The following is a 14,032-nucleotide window of genomic DNA, read 5'->3' on the forward strand; positions in this document are numbered from 1 at the left end:
CAGATTATCCGGGATTTCCTACGTTCCTTTGGGAAATCCCTTGTGCGTGCATGGTAGGATTGTAAAACATGCAAAATTCAATAGAGCAGGTATGACTTCTTCAGTGCATTTTAACCCGCTCTCTTTACGTTGGATAGATTCCGAACTATTGGCGCCCGAAGGTCATTTTCCCACGCTTTCGTCACCTTGTAGATCCGAAACGATGTCCGATAGCCGAAAGTTCAAGAGAACTTTTTTTCTTGTCTCAGTGGCAGGAGTCACATCCCAAGAGTTGAAACACTTATTTTGCAATACCCGATATATATATATATATATATATATATATATATATATATATATATTGTGTGTGTGTGTGTGTGTGTGTGTGTAGGGTGAATCAAATGTCCTTGGACACCATTATATTTTAATGCAGGAAGGGAACAAGTGAAAACTGAGTATGACAGTTGATATTGTGTGAGAGGCTGCAACTTTTGGGGGTGTATGTCGATCATGGCCGTCATCTTGAAAGACACCATCTTGGATTCAAGTCGAATTTTTAAATGGGAAATGGACATGTATCTTAAATGACACTCGAGCTCATAAATGCAGTGGTGTAATTTTTGGCAATGTTGGAGGGTTCAGGAGTTGTGATTGTGAAGGCACAAAGTTGGAAATTATCTCTCAGTTGCATTCTACAATACAGGTTCTCTGTCGTGTCCATCGCGTGCAATGCAAAGCTGTAGTCGCCAACCACTGTGACTACGCACGGAGGAGAATGTCGGATAAAATTTGGTCACAGACGTCCTGAATGCCTGCCTCTAGCGATCTGGGCACCCACTCCACGGAACCACGGCGACCAATTCATTTACCTGGAAGTTGTGAATCTAATTCTTCACGCACAGCAACTCCATACTGTAGGGGAGCTTTATCGTGTTGAAAATAAGGTGGGAAGCTTGCGTCTGTGTTCGGTGGTAGGAAACACAAGATCTTACAGCAGCATCAGGTACTGTTGCCACATTAAGGTGTTGGTAAGGAAAAATGCCCCAATGATGCAGATGTTCCTATGTTACACCACACCATTACCTTTTCTGAAATATATTCTCTATTCGAGTCAACCCAGTGTGGATTGTGTCAGTATCGATAATTATGCCGATTAACCTCCCCGTACAGAAGCTCATCGCTGAACTGTATGCCCTTGGAAAACAAGAGATCGCAGTCCTTTGTTCGGTAGCCTACAAAAATAACTTCAAACATCGGTCAAGGTAATCCCTGCCTGTTAAGTTCATGTAGCATGTGCATCATGTAAGGAAGTCACTAATAGGTGTGAAATATTCGGATCACGGAGGATTGGTTTACTACACATTCAAATGATGCACAATGGGCACTGCGTTTAGAACTTTCCACAAACGATGGTATCACCACCGTTGCTGTTTCCTAAGTGGTGACAGTATTTGGTCGCCCATTAAGTGGCATATCTTCAACAGACCCAGTCTCCCGGAATTTGGTGTTCACGTGTGCGATCGTGCTTTGCCATACCGGTTCTCTGACTGGGTGCCGTTTGTTGTATAGTCATCTGCAGTTGCTCGATAGCTGCGTTCCCCGAATATAAGGATAATTTCCACCTTCAGTGCCTTTGTCAGACTCATTTTATATTAGCTACAACAAGGAAAGAGAGATTCTGTGAGTGTCAATGTAACCCATTTAAGATCACCCCTTCGCATTAAAAAAATCGACTTGAATCCAAGATTGTGGTTTTCAAGATGGCGGCCATGGTCAACATAAACCCCAAAAGTTGTTGCCTCTCACCCATTATCAGTTGCCATACTTCTTTCTCACTGATTCCCTTCCGGCTTCAAATTATAACGGTGTCCAAGGACTTTCGACTCATTCTGTATATATGTATTAGATATTAGATTAAAAACAACACGGATTACATGTAACACGAGGAATTTGTAAAATACTTATTTACCATCGTTGTATTTGAAAGGTGGAATGGAAATAAGTTGATATGTACTACCAACTCGTTGCATCTTTTTATTTTCTGACAGTTTATTATGCATGCTAGTGGTACTAGATGCATATTGTTTTATTTTTCTTTGTCCTTTATACTTACAAATCGGTAACATTGAGATTTAAATCACAAATCATACACTGAGTGACTTAGTTTAACGAATATTAAATATTCAGTTAAATATATTTTACTGTATTCTTAATTATATCTACAAGGGCAAACGAATGCTTGTCACTGAACCATTCGTACCATTACGAGGAAAAAGGCGTCAGTTTCCTGAACCTCAATATTGCTGGTGACTGCATTACACCCCTAAGTCAAAATTGCAGAGCATAGTGTAGAATCATCCTGGTTCGCCAATGAGGAGTAAGTTCTGAACAATACCATCAACTGGTAAACTGATGACCACAGTGTTTCGAGACCGCCGAGAACCACTTCTACTAGATTTCCTGCCAAGAGGTGAGACGATCAACATTCGTGTATTTGCGAGCATCGTGATGTAAGCGGTGTTGCCTTCCTAAAATGACAGCGCAAAACCGCGGGATGGGGAGAATGCCAGCCTTCAATCTTTGGGTGACAGATCATGGAGCATTCCACGTACAATCCCAATGTAACCCTTGTGATTACAGTCTGTTCCAAAAACAAGTTCATGACAGGGAAGGAGTTCCTGGTAGGAAAGAAATTGGCAACGATATCAAAGTGTAGAACGTTGCTTGTCATTGGTTTTGTAATCAGCACGCAGCCTTCTAGGCAATGAACATAGAAATACCGTGGTATGGTGGGACAAATGACTGAACATTCATTGTGATTACATGACACAAAAGCCAAAGGTACGTAGAATATGGTGTAATTTCGTTTTTCAATTTTCGTTTGTAATCTTTAAAAGCCGAATTCTAATAACTGAAATGTTGAGCATATTTGAAAATTTTGCAATATAAAATCTGTATGAGTTCTATATTTGATAAATATTTAAGAATAGTTTTTAAATATTTATCAATATAACACTGTTAAACAGATTTTATGTTGCAAAAATTTAAATATACATTGGTATTCCCTTTTGGCTTTTGGGCTACTTGCTAACTACTATAGTTGTTTTTACTATAAAGATAGTAAATTCAACCCATATATGGTTGAATGCGTAACACAACTTTCAACCAAATATTATAGTTGACAAAACTATATGACTTCATTCATATAGCCATTTTTAGCATATATAGGCCTAGATTGTTTTTACCATATGGTGAATTCAACCATATTTTTCAACTATATTAGGTTGACTGAAATAGTTAAATTTATGCATATATGGTATTTGGTAGGCTGATTTTACCAGTATATTTATATTTCATGGTAACCATATTGATTTTTCTGTGAAGGGAAATATGGGAAATTTCCGAAATAGAGCTCTGTATTTCAGTAATTTATTAAACAATTGAAACAACATTCGGTAATAAGAAAGCTTGCGTATAACGCCATAGAAGTATTATCGAATATTAGTACATTACGCTTACTGTTTGGTACTACACGCATAATTACGATACATGTGAAATAACCCATATTACCACAAAATTAAAGGTAATATGGGTTAGAGTGTGGGGAATATTAGCAATACAAATACATTAGCAAACTGTCTCACAGTGCACATAAATTCTACAATAATAAGCTTTAGAACAAAAAGTAGTGACAAACATACTCTTATACACAATATTAGGAACTCAATATTACGAAAACGAAACTTATAAATGAAAAATATTACATGGAACTCGTGAAGAATTCTGCCTAAGTATACTGAGGACAAATAAACTTCCTCTTGGTTTCAAAATGAATACATGCAAAGTGATACCACATCAAACATCGTCTACACTTGACCCACTTTTCTCATTTGTGAGCGTCATTGAACCACCCTTGGCACACTGAACATTGCGAATAAGTGTTACCGTCAGAAACTTCGGCGTTCATCATTGGCTTACCTTTCTTTGTCGTTGTAGACTTCCTTGTGTTTTTCAATATCAGAAGATTTTCATCTGCTGTTAAATCTTTGGAACTGCCTATTGTGCCTAAAATTTACGTGAAATATTATATTTGTTTTACTGTATAACAGGGAATTTTCTAACTTTGAATGTTTTTGTTTTCGATTTTTTAATTTACTATTTTTCACGGGACGGGTCTGGATTCATACTTGTGATGCTTACTCACTGTTTCACCTATCGATCCCTGTATTTGAAACCTACCTTGCGTCGCTTTCACGAGACCTTTTGTCTCTTGACCATATTCTCCACGTAAATCCAAGTATCCATATTTCCCCGAATGACTCAATTCATATTACCCCATCTTGCTATATTTTATTTAGGTATGCAACACTGTTCGTACACGATCCTGCAACGCGCGCCATGCCTTGCGAACAAAGGGAAATACCTTGAACTCTACAAATGAGTAACCAAGTTTTGTTTATTTTTTATATATTCAGAAAATTTTATAACGTTTCATAGGTGCAGAATAACAACAGGCATTTTATGAGGCAAGAAAATTGTTTTTGACTTACCTTCAAACCATTTGTTGGAAGTAGGATTGGGTAGAAAGCGCTTTGAATTAGGTACTGTACTATGTGTTGTTAAGAGAATATGTGAAAATATGAATGTTTCAATTGGAGTTTAAGCAAGAATCTTATAAAATAGAGGATCTGCCCTTACAACAAAATCTTGAAGCCATACGTCACAGTTTCGCCACCCCTACTCAGCCCCCTCCGCCCAATAGCATCCCAATGTTTTGAGCCAACAATCATGGCGGAAACGAAAGTAGCCAATCAGACGATGGCAGAAACGAGAGTAGCCAATCAGACGTGCCGATGCTCGGTTGGTTTTTGACTTCACCGATTTAATAGCATGAAGATACATATGGGCAGATCCTCTATTTGTAACATCCTTGAGTTTAAGACAAGATATCGATTTATGATGTATATGAAAATAATGAAAAGATAGATGATAATTAGAATACATTAACGAAGAGAAGTATATTGAAGAATAATAAGGTATTACGTGATTACGTCTATTGTACAAGAAAGAGTGCGGATGACACAGATAGATAATAAAAGGATTTGATGATAACGTGATTGAGTGACATTGCTTAAGATATTCTTTTTAAGTTAGATATTTGCTTAAGAGTTTTTGGTTAAGATATTTTATTGCTCGACAGAAATTTAAAAAAGAATAGAACACACACATAGAATTTAGTAACAAATTTGGCGCAGTCGATAGGAATGGATAGAATTGGGTTGGACAAGTAGAAATATTAATTGATGGTTATACTTAAGGAGCCGCGCTTCCCATTTAGGAAAGGACGAGAAACGCCATACTTTTAGGAATTATTCATTAAGTATCTAGCATGTTAAAAAGTAGGTAACAGAGTGAGTTCTAATTAGTTAATGAGTGATTCGAAATAAAAGAATATGTGTCTGTATTCCGCTCTCGTTGTGTTTTGCCCTTGTACTTAATGTATGAGGATGTGTGGGGGAATTGAACGCATATCGCATGTTCCGTGCACGTGGATACTTCTTACTGTTGCACTAGCTACAAAATTGGAGTGGAGTGTGAATACAACATGATCTGGATTTCTTATGTGTTGTATTATCACTTGCACATCAAATAGAATCAATTTTGTAGCTAGTGCAACAGTAAGAAGTATCCTCGTGCACCGGAGATGAGAAGTATCTGTTCTTAAGAATTACCTGAAAAGATTCGAACATTTGTGTAAAGCTACTCAAATTGCAGAAGATAGGTGTCCACTTTGATAACGATTATGGGGTCTGAAGCGTACGATCAAGTGTGTAATATTTGCTGGTCTGATTCTCCTGTCAACAAATCGTATAGAAAAAAATACTGAATTAGTGAAAGTCATGAAAAAGTATTATGAAGCTAAGGTGAATGTTATCTCGAAAAGATATTGTTTCCACTCTATGAAACAGAAGCAATATCAAAATGTATCAAGCTTTGTGTTGGATTTAAAGAAGCAATCTACTTTATGTAAATATTCTTGTTGCCTTGACGAAAATTTAAGAGATCAGTTTATATTTGGGATAGCTGATGAAGCCACTAGACGCAACTTATTAACTACTAAAGATTTGACTTTTCAGGCAGCTATCAACATCGCGTTAACTATGGAAAGTACCTAAGAGCAGTTACACTGGTTTATACCTAACCCAAGCCACGAGATCAATATGGTTCATCGGTATGGCTTGAGGTCGCAGAAAGCTTGGGCACTGTTTTCTTCTAGTTCTGGTGCTTCATCATCTTAGTCGCCTCAGTCTGTGATTAGTTGTAAATTTTGTAAGCTTAAGCATAAAAGAAAGGCTTGTCCAGCATAGGGTAAAACATGTTTACGTTGTGGAACACCGAATCATTTCGCTTTGGCTTGTCATTTTGATACCCTAAACCAAAAAGTTACTGAATTTGATTCACCACGGCAAAATGTTATGGAAACAGAAGACAAGGTATTAACTCTCCAACAAAAAAGTGATTAATTTAGCTAATCTAATGAGGTTGGATACCATCACAGGTGCTAGTAGTACGGAAGGAGAAGCGATATTAAGTATGGAACAAACTTGTATTTCAGATTGTTTATTTTTATGATCAAGCTTGTTCTCCAGCTGAAGCTTCAGATGAGAACATTGCGATTCACTACACATATATGATGGCTGAGTGGCATAATAGTAGTGGAAAAGCAAAACGTTCTGTTGATGAAAGTGACGATGACGATTTGGTAATACCTAAGGTAAGTTTGCTTTGCTCAGGTACAGGTCAAGACTTCGCCCACAAGAAAAAGAGTAATTCTGCAAGGAAATCGTGGTGGCCTATGAATCCGGAGAATAAGAAGAAGGCATTTGAAACTAAATTACAGGAGAGAGATGATCGGGCACAGATACAGCACAATGTAGCACATTTACCACCGAATTTTAGTCCTTTTTCAGTTATTGGAGCAGCAAAAGAAGATGCAAGAGCACATTAATTATTTGTGGGAAAGATGGGACAGAAAAAAAGAAAACGAAAGAATGTGTATGTTGCAAGAGCGATTAGGGATTAACTGTAATGCTGTGTTGTTTGAATTTCTTAATGTAACTATTTCCTTTTTTCGTACAGGGAAGAGAATTGTTGGACTGTACTATGTGTTGTTAAGAGAGGTAATATGTGCAAATAAGATGTAGAATTATGATTAATGTTTCAAGTGGAGTTTAAGACAAGATATCGATTTATGATGTATATGGAAATAATGAAAAGGTAGATGATAATTAGAATATATTAACGAAGAGAAGTATATAGAAAAATAATAAGGTATTATGTGATTATTCTATTGTACAAGAAAGAGTGCGGATGGCACAGATAGATATTAAAAGGATTTGATGCTAATGTAATTGAGTGACATCACTTAAGATAGTTTTCGGTTAAGATATTTTACTGCTCGGCAGAAACTTAAAAAAGAATACAATACATACATAGAATTTAGTAACACCATTAACATTCTCTTAATTTCTACTTACACGTTTCACATAACTTACAGTCGCATCCGAGACTCCAGTGCTTCTAACCCAAGCAACAAGAAATTTCATCTTGTACTTGCTGTGCTACGAGGAGGAAAGCTTCTTTCCGACCATATTCCCTCTATTTACTTTATATATATATATATATATATATATATATATATATATATATATATATATATATATATATATATATATATATATATATTTATATATATATATATAAATATATATAATTCTCATTTTTAAGTCAATGTTTCTTTATACCCAAAAGAACATAAGATTCGTTCACAGCAGTCAAAATGCTTGAAATTTCTCACGCTGGCAATACCACCAACTACTTATCTATCCTTGCTAGGTGCGTGGTTAATTTCTCTATCTCTCTTATTCTTTTTTTTTTCATAAGTAGGCCAATAATAAAAGACAATATAGTATTGAAAGTATATCTTTAATAAAACACCTAGGTCTATTACAACTTGAAAAATATTGTGAATTGAGGAAAAAATATTACAACATATAGTGAAGTAAACTAAAAGTATTAAAAAGTGCTATGAAGTGAAATAATTGTATATTGCAAAATACTATACAGTGAACTAATAACTACTCACACAAGATAGTATGAAGTAAACTTACGGTATTACAAAACACTTAAGCAAACTATTTGTATAACAAAATACTACGAAGTGAAGTAATAGTGTTAAGGCACTACTAAGTAAACTAGTTGTGTCATAAAACAGTATCAATTGATCTAATGGTATTGCAAAACACTATGAAGTGAATTAAATGTAACCCAAATAGCCTTTTATGAATTGAACTAATCAAGATATGGAGTGAATTGATGTGATGTGCTAAAAAGTATTATAAAGTAATACAGCATACTTTCGTTAGTCCGGTATCTAACAGGCCAGAAAATCCGATAGATCGGCACCTGCATGGTGTTTTTTTTAATCCAGTTTATTGTAGGCCTACAACAGTACAGCAATTCTGTATCAGTTTGTATTCTTAGAATGTAGAACTAAAATTAAGTCTTGGTTATATCTGACAGAGGGTTGGAATGGCATTCCTATTGTTCCTCCTAAACAATATTTGTTGCCAAATACGATGTTAGAGCTATATCTACGTCTATAATGGTCACAAGAAGTTGTGAAGCTAGATCTACCAATTCCAGCACCCCATAGAACGCGAGGGTGTGTACCAGGGCAGGATTCATGAAAGGGCTTAAAGGGGTTGTAGCTCCGGGCCTCCAGGTGGAAGGGAACATCCACTCTGATCAAAATCTCAACTGGCTGTCTAAAAAGAATCTTACAAGATACAGTCATCATTCTAAGATAAAATATGACCAAAGATATGAAACATATTCCCTTAACTTTCCAACTGTACTTTCAGAGAAATGTATTGCTGAAGTCAGCAGGGGCCACATATTTTTTTCTAGCCTCGGGCCTTCAGATGGGTTAATCCGGTCCTGGTGTGTACCGGTCGTCAACCCCATCCAGAGGGTGCAGTGTTGCCGGAGTGTGGCTAAGTTTTGTTTCATTTATTTATTTTTGTTATTATTATTTTCAATTGTAACAGTTTAATTTGAATAATTGTCAGTATTCGTGCTATGGTTCTTTAAATGCCACTTTTAAATGTCTTTAAATGTCGTGTTATAATTCTTTAAATGTCCTTTTGCCACTCGTTCGCCATGTCTTCTAAGTCTGGCAACATTGTTGGTGTGATTCTCTTGTTTCATGTTTTCTCACGTGTGCGTTCGGAAGGCAAATCCACGAATCGTATTGAATTCCAGGGGCGGACCAAGGACCGGGAAACCCGGGCGACTGCCCGGGGCGCCAGACTCAGAAGGGCGCCAAAACGAGTCTCAAAAAGTAAATTTTATAATGTGTTTTGTACTGACCTTTTTGGTTTATATTCTTGTAAAGTAGCGACAATTACATATTCTTTTTCCATTTCACCATGGAAGAAGAGAGTTTCATAGTACTAAGGAGGCTGTATCGACAAATGGACAGATGGCATGTAGAATAAAGAGTGGAGGGAGAGTAAGTATTGTTTGTTTGTTTGCTTGAGTTTAGCGTTCCGCGGTTATGCCTTAATGGCCAAAGGAGATGCGGATACTGATTATGGTGGAATTCGAACCACTTTTATCGTTCAAAAGTAATCCACTGGGAATTGAACCCGGGACCACAGAAGGCAGGCGTGCTAGCCACTAGACCAAGCTGGGGGGCGGACTTGGTATTGTTTACACAAGACCATATTCTTTGTGAAGTTTTCCTAGGTAATGAATGTCTTTTTGAAAAACGGGTTTAAAATATTAAAAACATATGATAAAATGTAAAATATAGGCTAATACTAGGGAGGAGTGCGCCAACAAGTCACTTTGCCCGGGTGAAAATTTAGCCTGGTCTGCCCCTGTTGAATTCATTCCATGCATCACACGTAAGACAACAAAGCAAGTCTATGATTGGTGTAGAGTCCAGGCTCCACGAGTTGTCGCGATCACTATAGTGTTTAGAGATTCCGGGAGGCATTGCCTGATAATTCGGCATTTTCGGTAATCCGATATTGCCTAAGTCCCGAGCATCCCAGATTATCGGAAGTCTACTGTAGGCCTACTATTATAAAATACTATCAAGTGAGTGTAGATATGAACCTCAATAAACTCTTTAAATTGATATCATTATATTATTTCTTAATATTTACGTCCTTGTTTTAGCTGTCACATAATAAGTTTAAGCAGTTTAGAAACCAATGCTAACAGACTACGTGGAAAAAAATCATTGTCTGGCTTTCAAGATTGATGTGTAGGACTTAGTCGTATAAAACCATTTCCATTCTTCAGTGAACTGGAATTACCTAATATAATGTATAGAAGTTAAGAGAATATGATCATTCTGCGCGTTTTAAGAAAGATATAAGCCTTTGTCTAATGAAATCAGTTCTACTCATCAATGAAGCGGAATTATCTATTATACAGGAATTAAAAGACTATTATACGAGAGTATCGAAATTGGAATGCATTACAGCTGTTCAAATTTCATCTTAACCCTTTCCTCTTGCCTGTCATGGTATCCCCGCACATTCTTTTTTCCATTCACGTATCTCGTGTGTATCTCTAGAGCTAGTTACATTGCGATATTTCTTATACTGTAAGCTAAGCTGAAAAAATAATCAACATTTTTAAAATTATTAGTTAAAATTAGAGTTTAATGCTATGAAAAAATAATTGATGAAGTTAAAAATTAATGCTAGAAAAAGTAACGGTTAAATTAAATTTAACGTTTGCGTTGTAGTTTGCGAATATCAGGATAGTAGTTAAAATTGCTTTGTATTTTAGCGTTGCTGTCTGCAAGGCTAAACTTGCGAAGAACAGGCCGGTATCCAGGGGGACTTTAGGGCCGGCCCGATCCCCCAAAATTTTCACGGTAGGCTTGCAAATGAGCTATAATATGGTGATGAACTATAATATAGTTCGATCACCCCTCCCTCCCCTACATTTTAGGGCTGGCGAAGAGTGATACGGAATGAGGCCCTCGATTGGCAAGATTATCTGTGTTTTTATTTAACTGAAAAGGATGCTATTAGCCTAAAACCATATAGTTCCGATCATACGAAATCCTGTTCTGATTTGGTATCTTTGCAGTATAGTAAGAAACCTAATTTATGTTCGTTTTCTTTAGTCAAGACCATCTAATTACAATATTCTGCACGCATATTTATTTAAGATGTCTCTACTAAACCAACGCCATTTGTATCCAGGTGGCATTGACTAAATACAGTAAGGGCCTCATTACGTAACGATCTTCATTAACTTTGCGGATTGCAACCCAACAGAATTAATGCAGTAAGTAATTGTAACTGCAATCACAAACTAAAGATACATTTTTCGTTGTGCTGACAGAAACGGGTACAGAACGAGGTCGTAGATTACGTTAGGTTATATATTTCAATTGCTTAAAGCGTGCAGATTAAGAATATGGTCGCCACTTTTTTATATTTTTTTCAATCGCTATTCTAGCTCAAAATAATACCCTAATGCATTCTAAACCCTTAATTTCTTGGCGTATGCCCGAATAACTTCGTACATATTGTTCATATACCTACAAACTAAAATACCATAAAAAGGTGAGGAACATGCGCCAACCTATGTTAGGTGGTCATTGGTAGTAGGAATTAGTTTAATACAGTAGAGTAATGTAGACTTGCATATAGCATTTAGAAATATCTTAATATGGGTATGGCAGTAATACAAGCTCTCAATATTATTTGTAATGGTTGCACACTGCTACAATTGTAAGCATAAAATACAGCTCTTGTACATTGTGCAGAAATACTGCGCCTAAGGAAAATAATATCTAATGCAGTCCCCTTAAAATATACATATATTGCATGTACACCCATATATTTTAACCATCGTATAGCACTTTTAATGGCTTCAAACTAGTAACTCTACGTTTGTAAACACAAAATATACGGTTAATGTATCAGTACAGGTAGGCCGCTTACATAAATAAGTTAGTTATATAGGTTTTCTTCGTTTGTGAAATAAGATTTTACCCGTAAATTTTCTTTAAAAAGTGTTGCCCATATCCTTAATCTACATTAAACATAATTACCGCAAATATTTTTCAGTAGAAAGTTGTTAGGGGTCTACTGTCTTATAGTTTAGGCACCGGGACTTAAAAATTGAGTTCTAAGGGCAAATCATGTAACAATTTGACATCCGATATTTTTTGAATATATACCCATCACTGATCACAAAAATGGCCGATGCCAGAAAAAACACCTCACGGGAGAGGAAGGGAAGGGGCAAAGCTGAAATTTTAACCGTATCTATTATTCACTATATCTCCGTAACCATTGGCTAGAGTATCCGAATTTGTTTTATTTTCTTTGTATAACTGTCTTCTACAATTTAATTCTAGTGCATGTTTGAGCTAAATATAGTGGTTTTCTTGTTATTTTCATTTTTACTCAGTATTGGTTGCGGGTGATGCCAGTTTTTTAGCCACAGATTCTTTACAAGACCGAATTCGGAAAAATGTTTCCTCTAAAAGTTTTTTGTCATTTTATGCTCTTTCAAGAAATGCATATTTATATTACTGTAGGACTAATAATGCCTGAGTTATAATAGACTTTATTCTGTCGTATGTGAAACTGATCATGGCGCGGCACAAGAGTTACTTTCCCACAAACGGTAGATATTAACAGCTGATGATGATTAATATACAGTGGCATATTTACGATTTTCTTTCGGGAGGGGCTTTGCTAACTTTGGGGCGGGGGCTATGCCTGGAAATGTGAAAATTCTGCAAGATATTTCATTTACACTAAGTAAGATTTCGGGGGGGCTTAAGCCCGGAAGCCACCCCTAAATACGCCACTGTTTATATATATATATATATATATATATATAATCTTGTCTGCTTGCAAGTATATAATTAAGTCTGTCTATAATTAATTAAAAATATAAATTTTTAATATCAATTGAGAAGATTTTCGGAAAATAACACTTGTCGAAACACAAAATTTCTCTGAAGAATGAAAAAGAGCTTTCTCTAGTACACACTATGAGAAGCTGCAAATCTGTTTTTTTTTTTATTATTATTATTTAAATATATATATACGTATCTCTGCTACCTTCTAAAAGATGCACAAATATGCAGCTTTCTATTCATTTTTCTGAAAAAGTCTTGTTTTGACAAGGGTTGTTTTTATTCATTTGATTTATATACTACAGTAATACTGGACAAAATAGGACTAGAACCAGCTTTCAAAATTGTCTTGAAGATAGAATCACGAACAATTTACCATACACTTGTTTTTATATATTACCACCTTTCGCTCTTAGTACTTACTGTAACGGTAAGAAAAAAGCATAAAATAAGGTATGGCTAACACATTTTATAAATAATCAGTGTTTAAACTGTTAAATGTTAATTGCATAAGAAGCACTTGCCTATTTATAAGATTGAGTACAATTACTGTAACACATACAATAAATCTATGATAAGAAACGTAATAGAAGGAAGATATATGCTTAAGAAATCTCTACACAAGATAGCAGTTTATTTGATTTCTAGAATTAGTTCTTAATAATGTTATACCTCTCTTATATCTTGACAAAAATAACGAAATTTGCGATGTCTTTAATGTATGATTCAGTCTTCTTCATCACTCTGTTCATTAACTGATATTGAATTTTATACTCGCACAGGCAACTACACAGTGAAGCGCAGAAGAAACCACGATTCCAATAGAGTTGGGGAATTCCGACACTTCTTCATTGTTCATTTGAATTGTGGCTCCACAGCCATACATTGCTTTTGTGTATTACCTGACCAAGGAACGAGTGCCGGTGGCCGGTTTTGGAACTAAAATGCAAGCAGCAGTGTTTCTAACCGGATTACTTGTAATCAATCTATCACAGTTCTTTTTGTCCAGTTCGTAATAAACCATTTCACGCATATGCTCAAGTCAGGGGCAGATTCCAGGGGTCGGGGCAATCGGGGCGATTCTCC

The sequence above is a fragment of the Thermobia domestica genome, chromosome 10 (genome assembly GCF_964235325.1).
Source record: "Thermobia domestica chromosome 10, izTheDome1.hap1.1, whole genome shotgun sequence".
Taxonomy (NCBI): Eukaryota; Metazoa; Arthropoda; class Insecta; order Zygentoma; family Lepismatidae; genus Thermobia; species Thermobia domestica.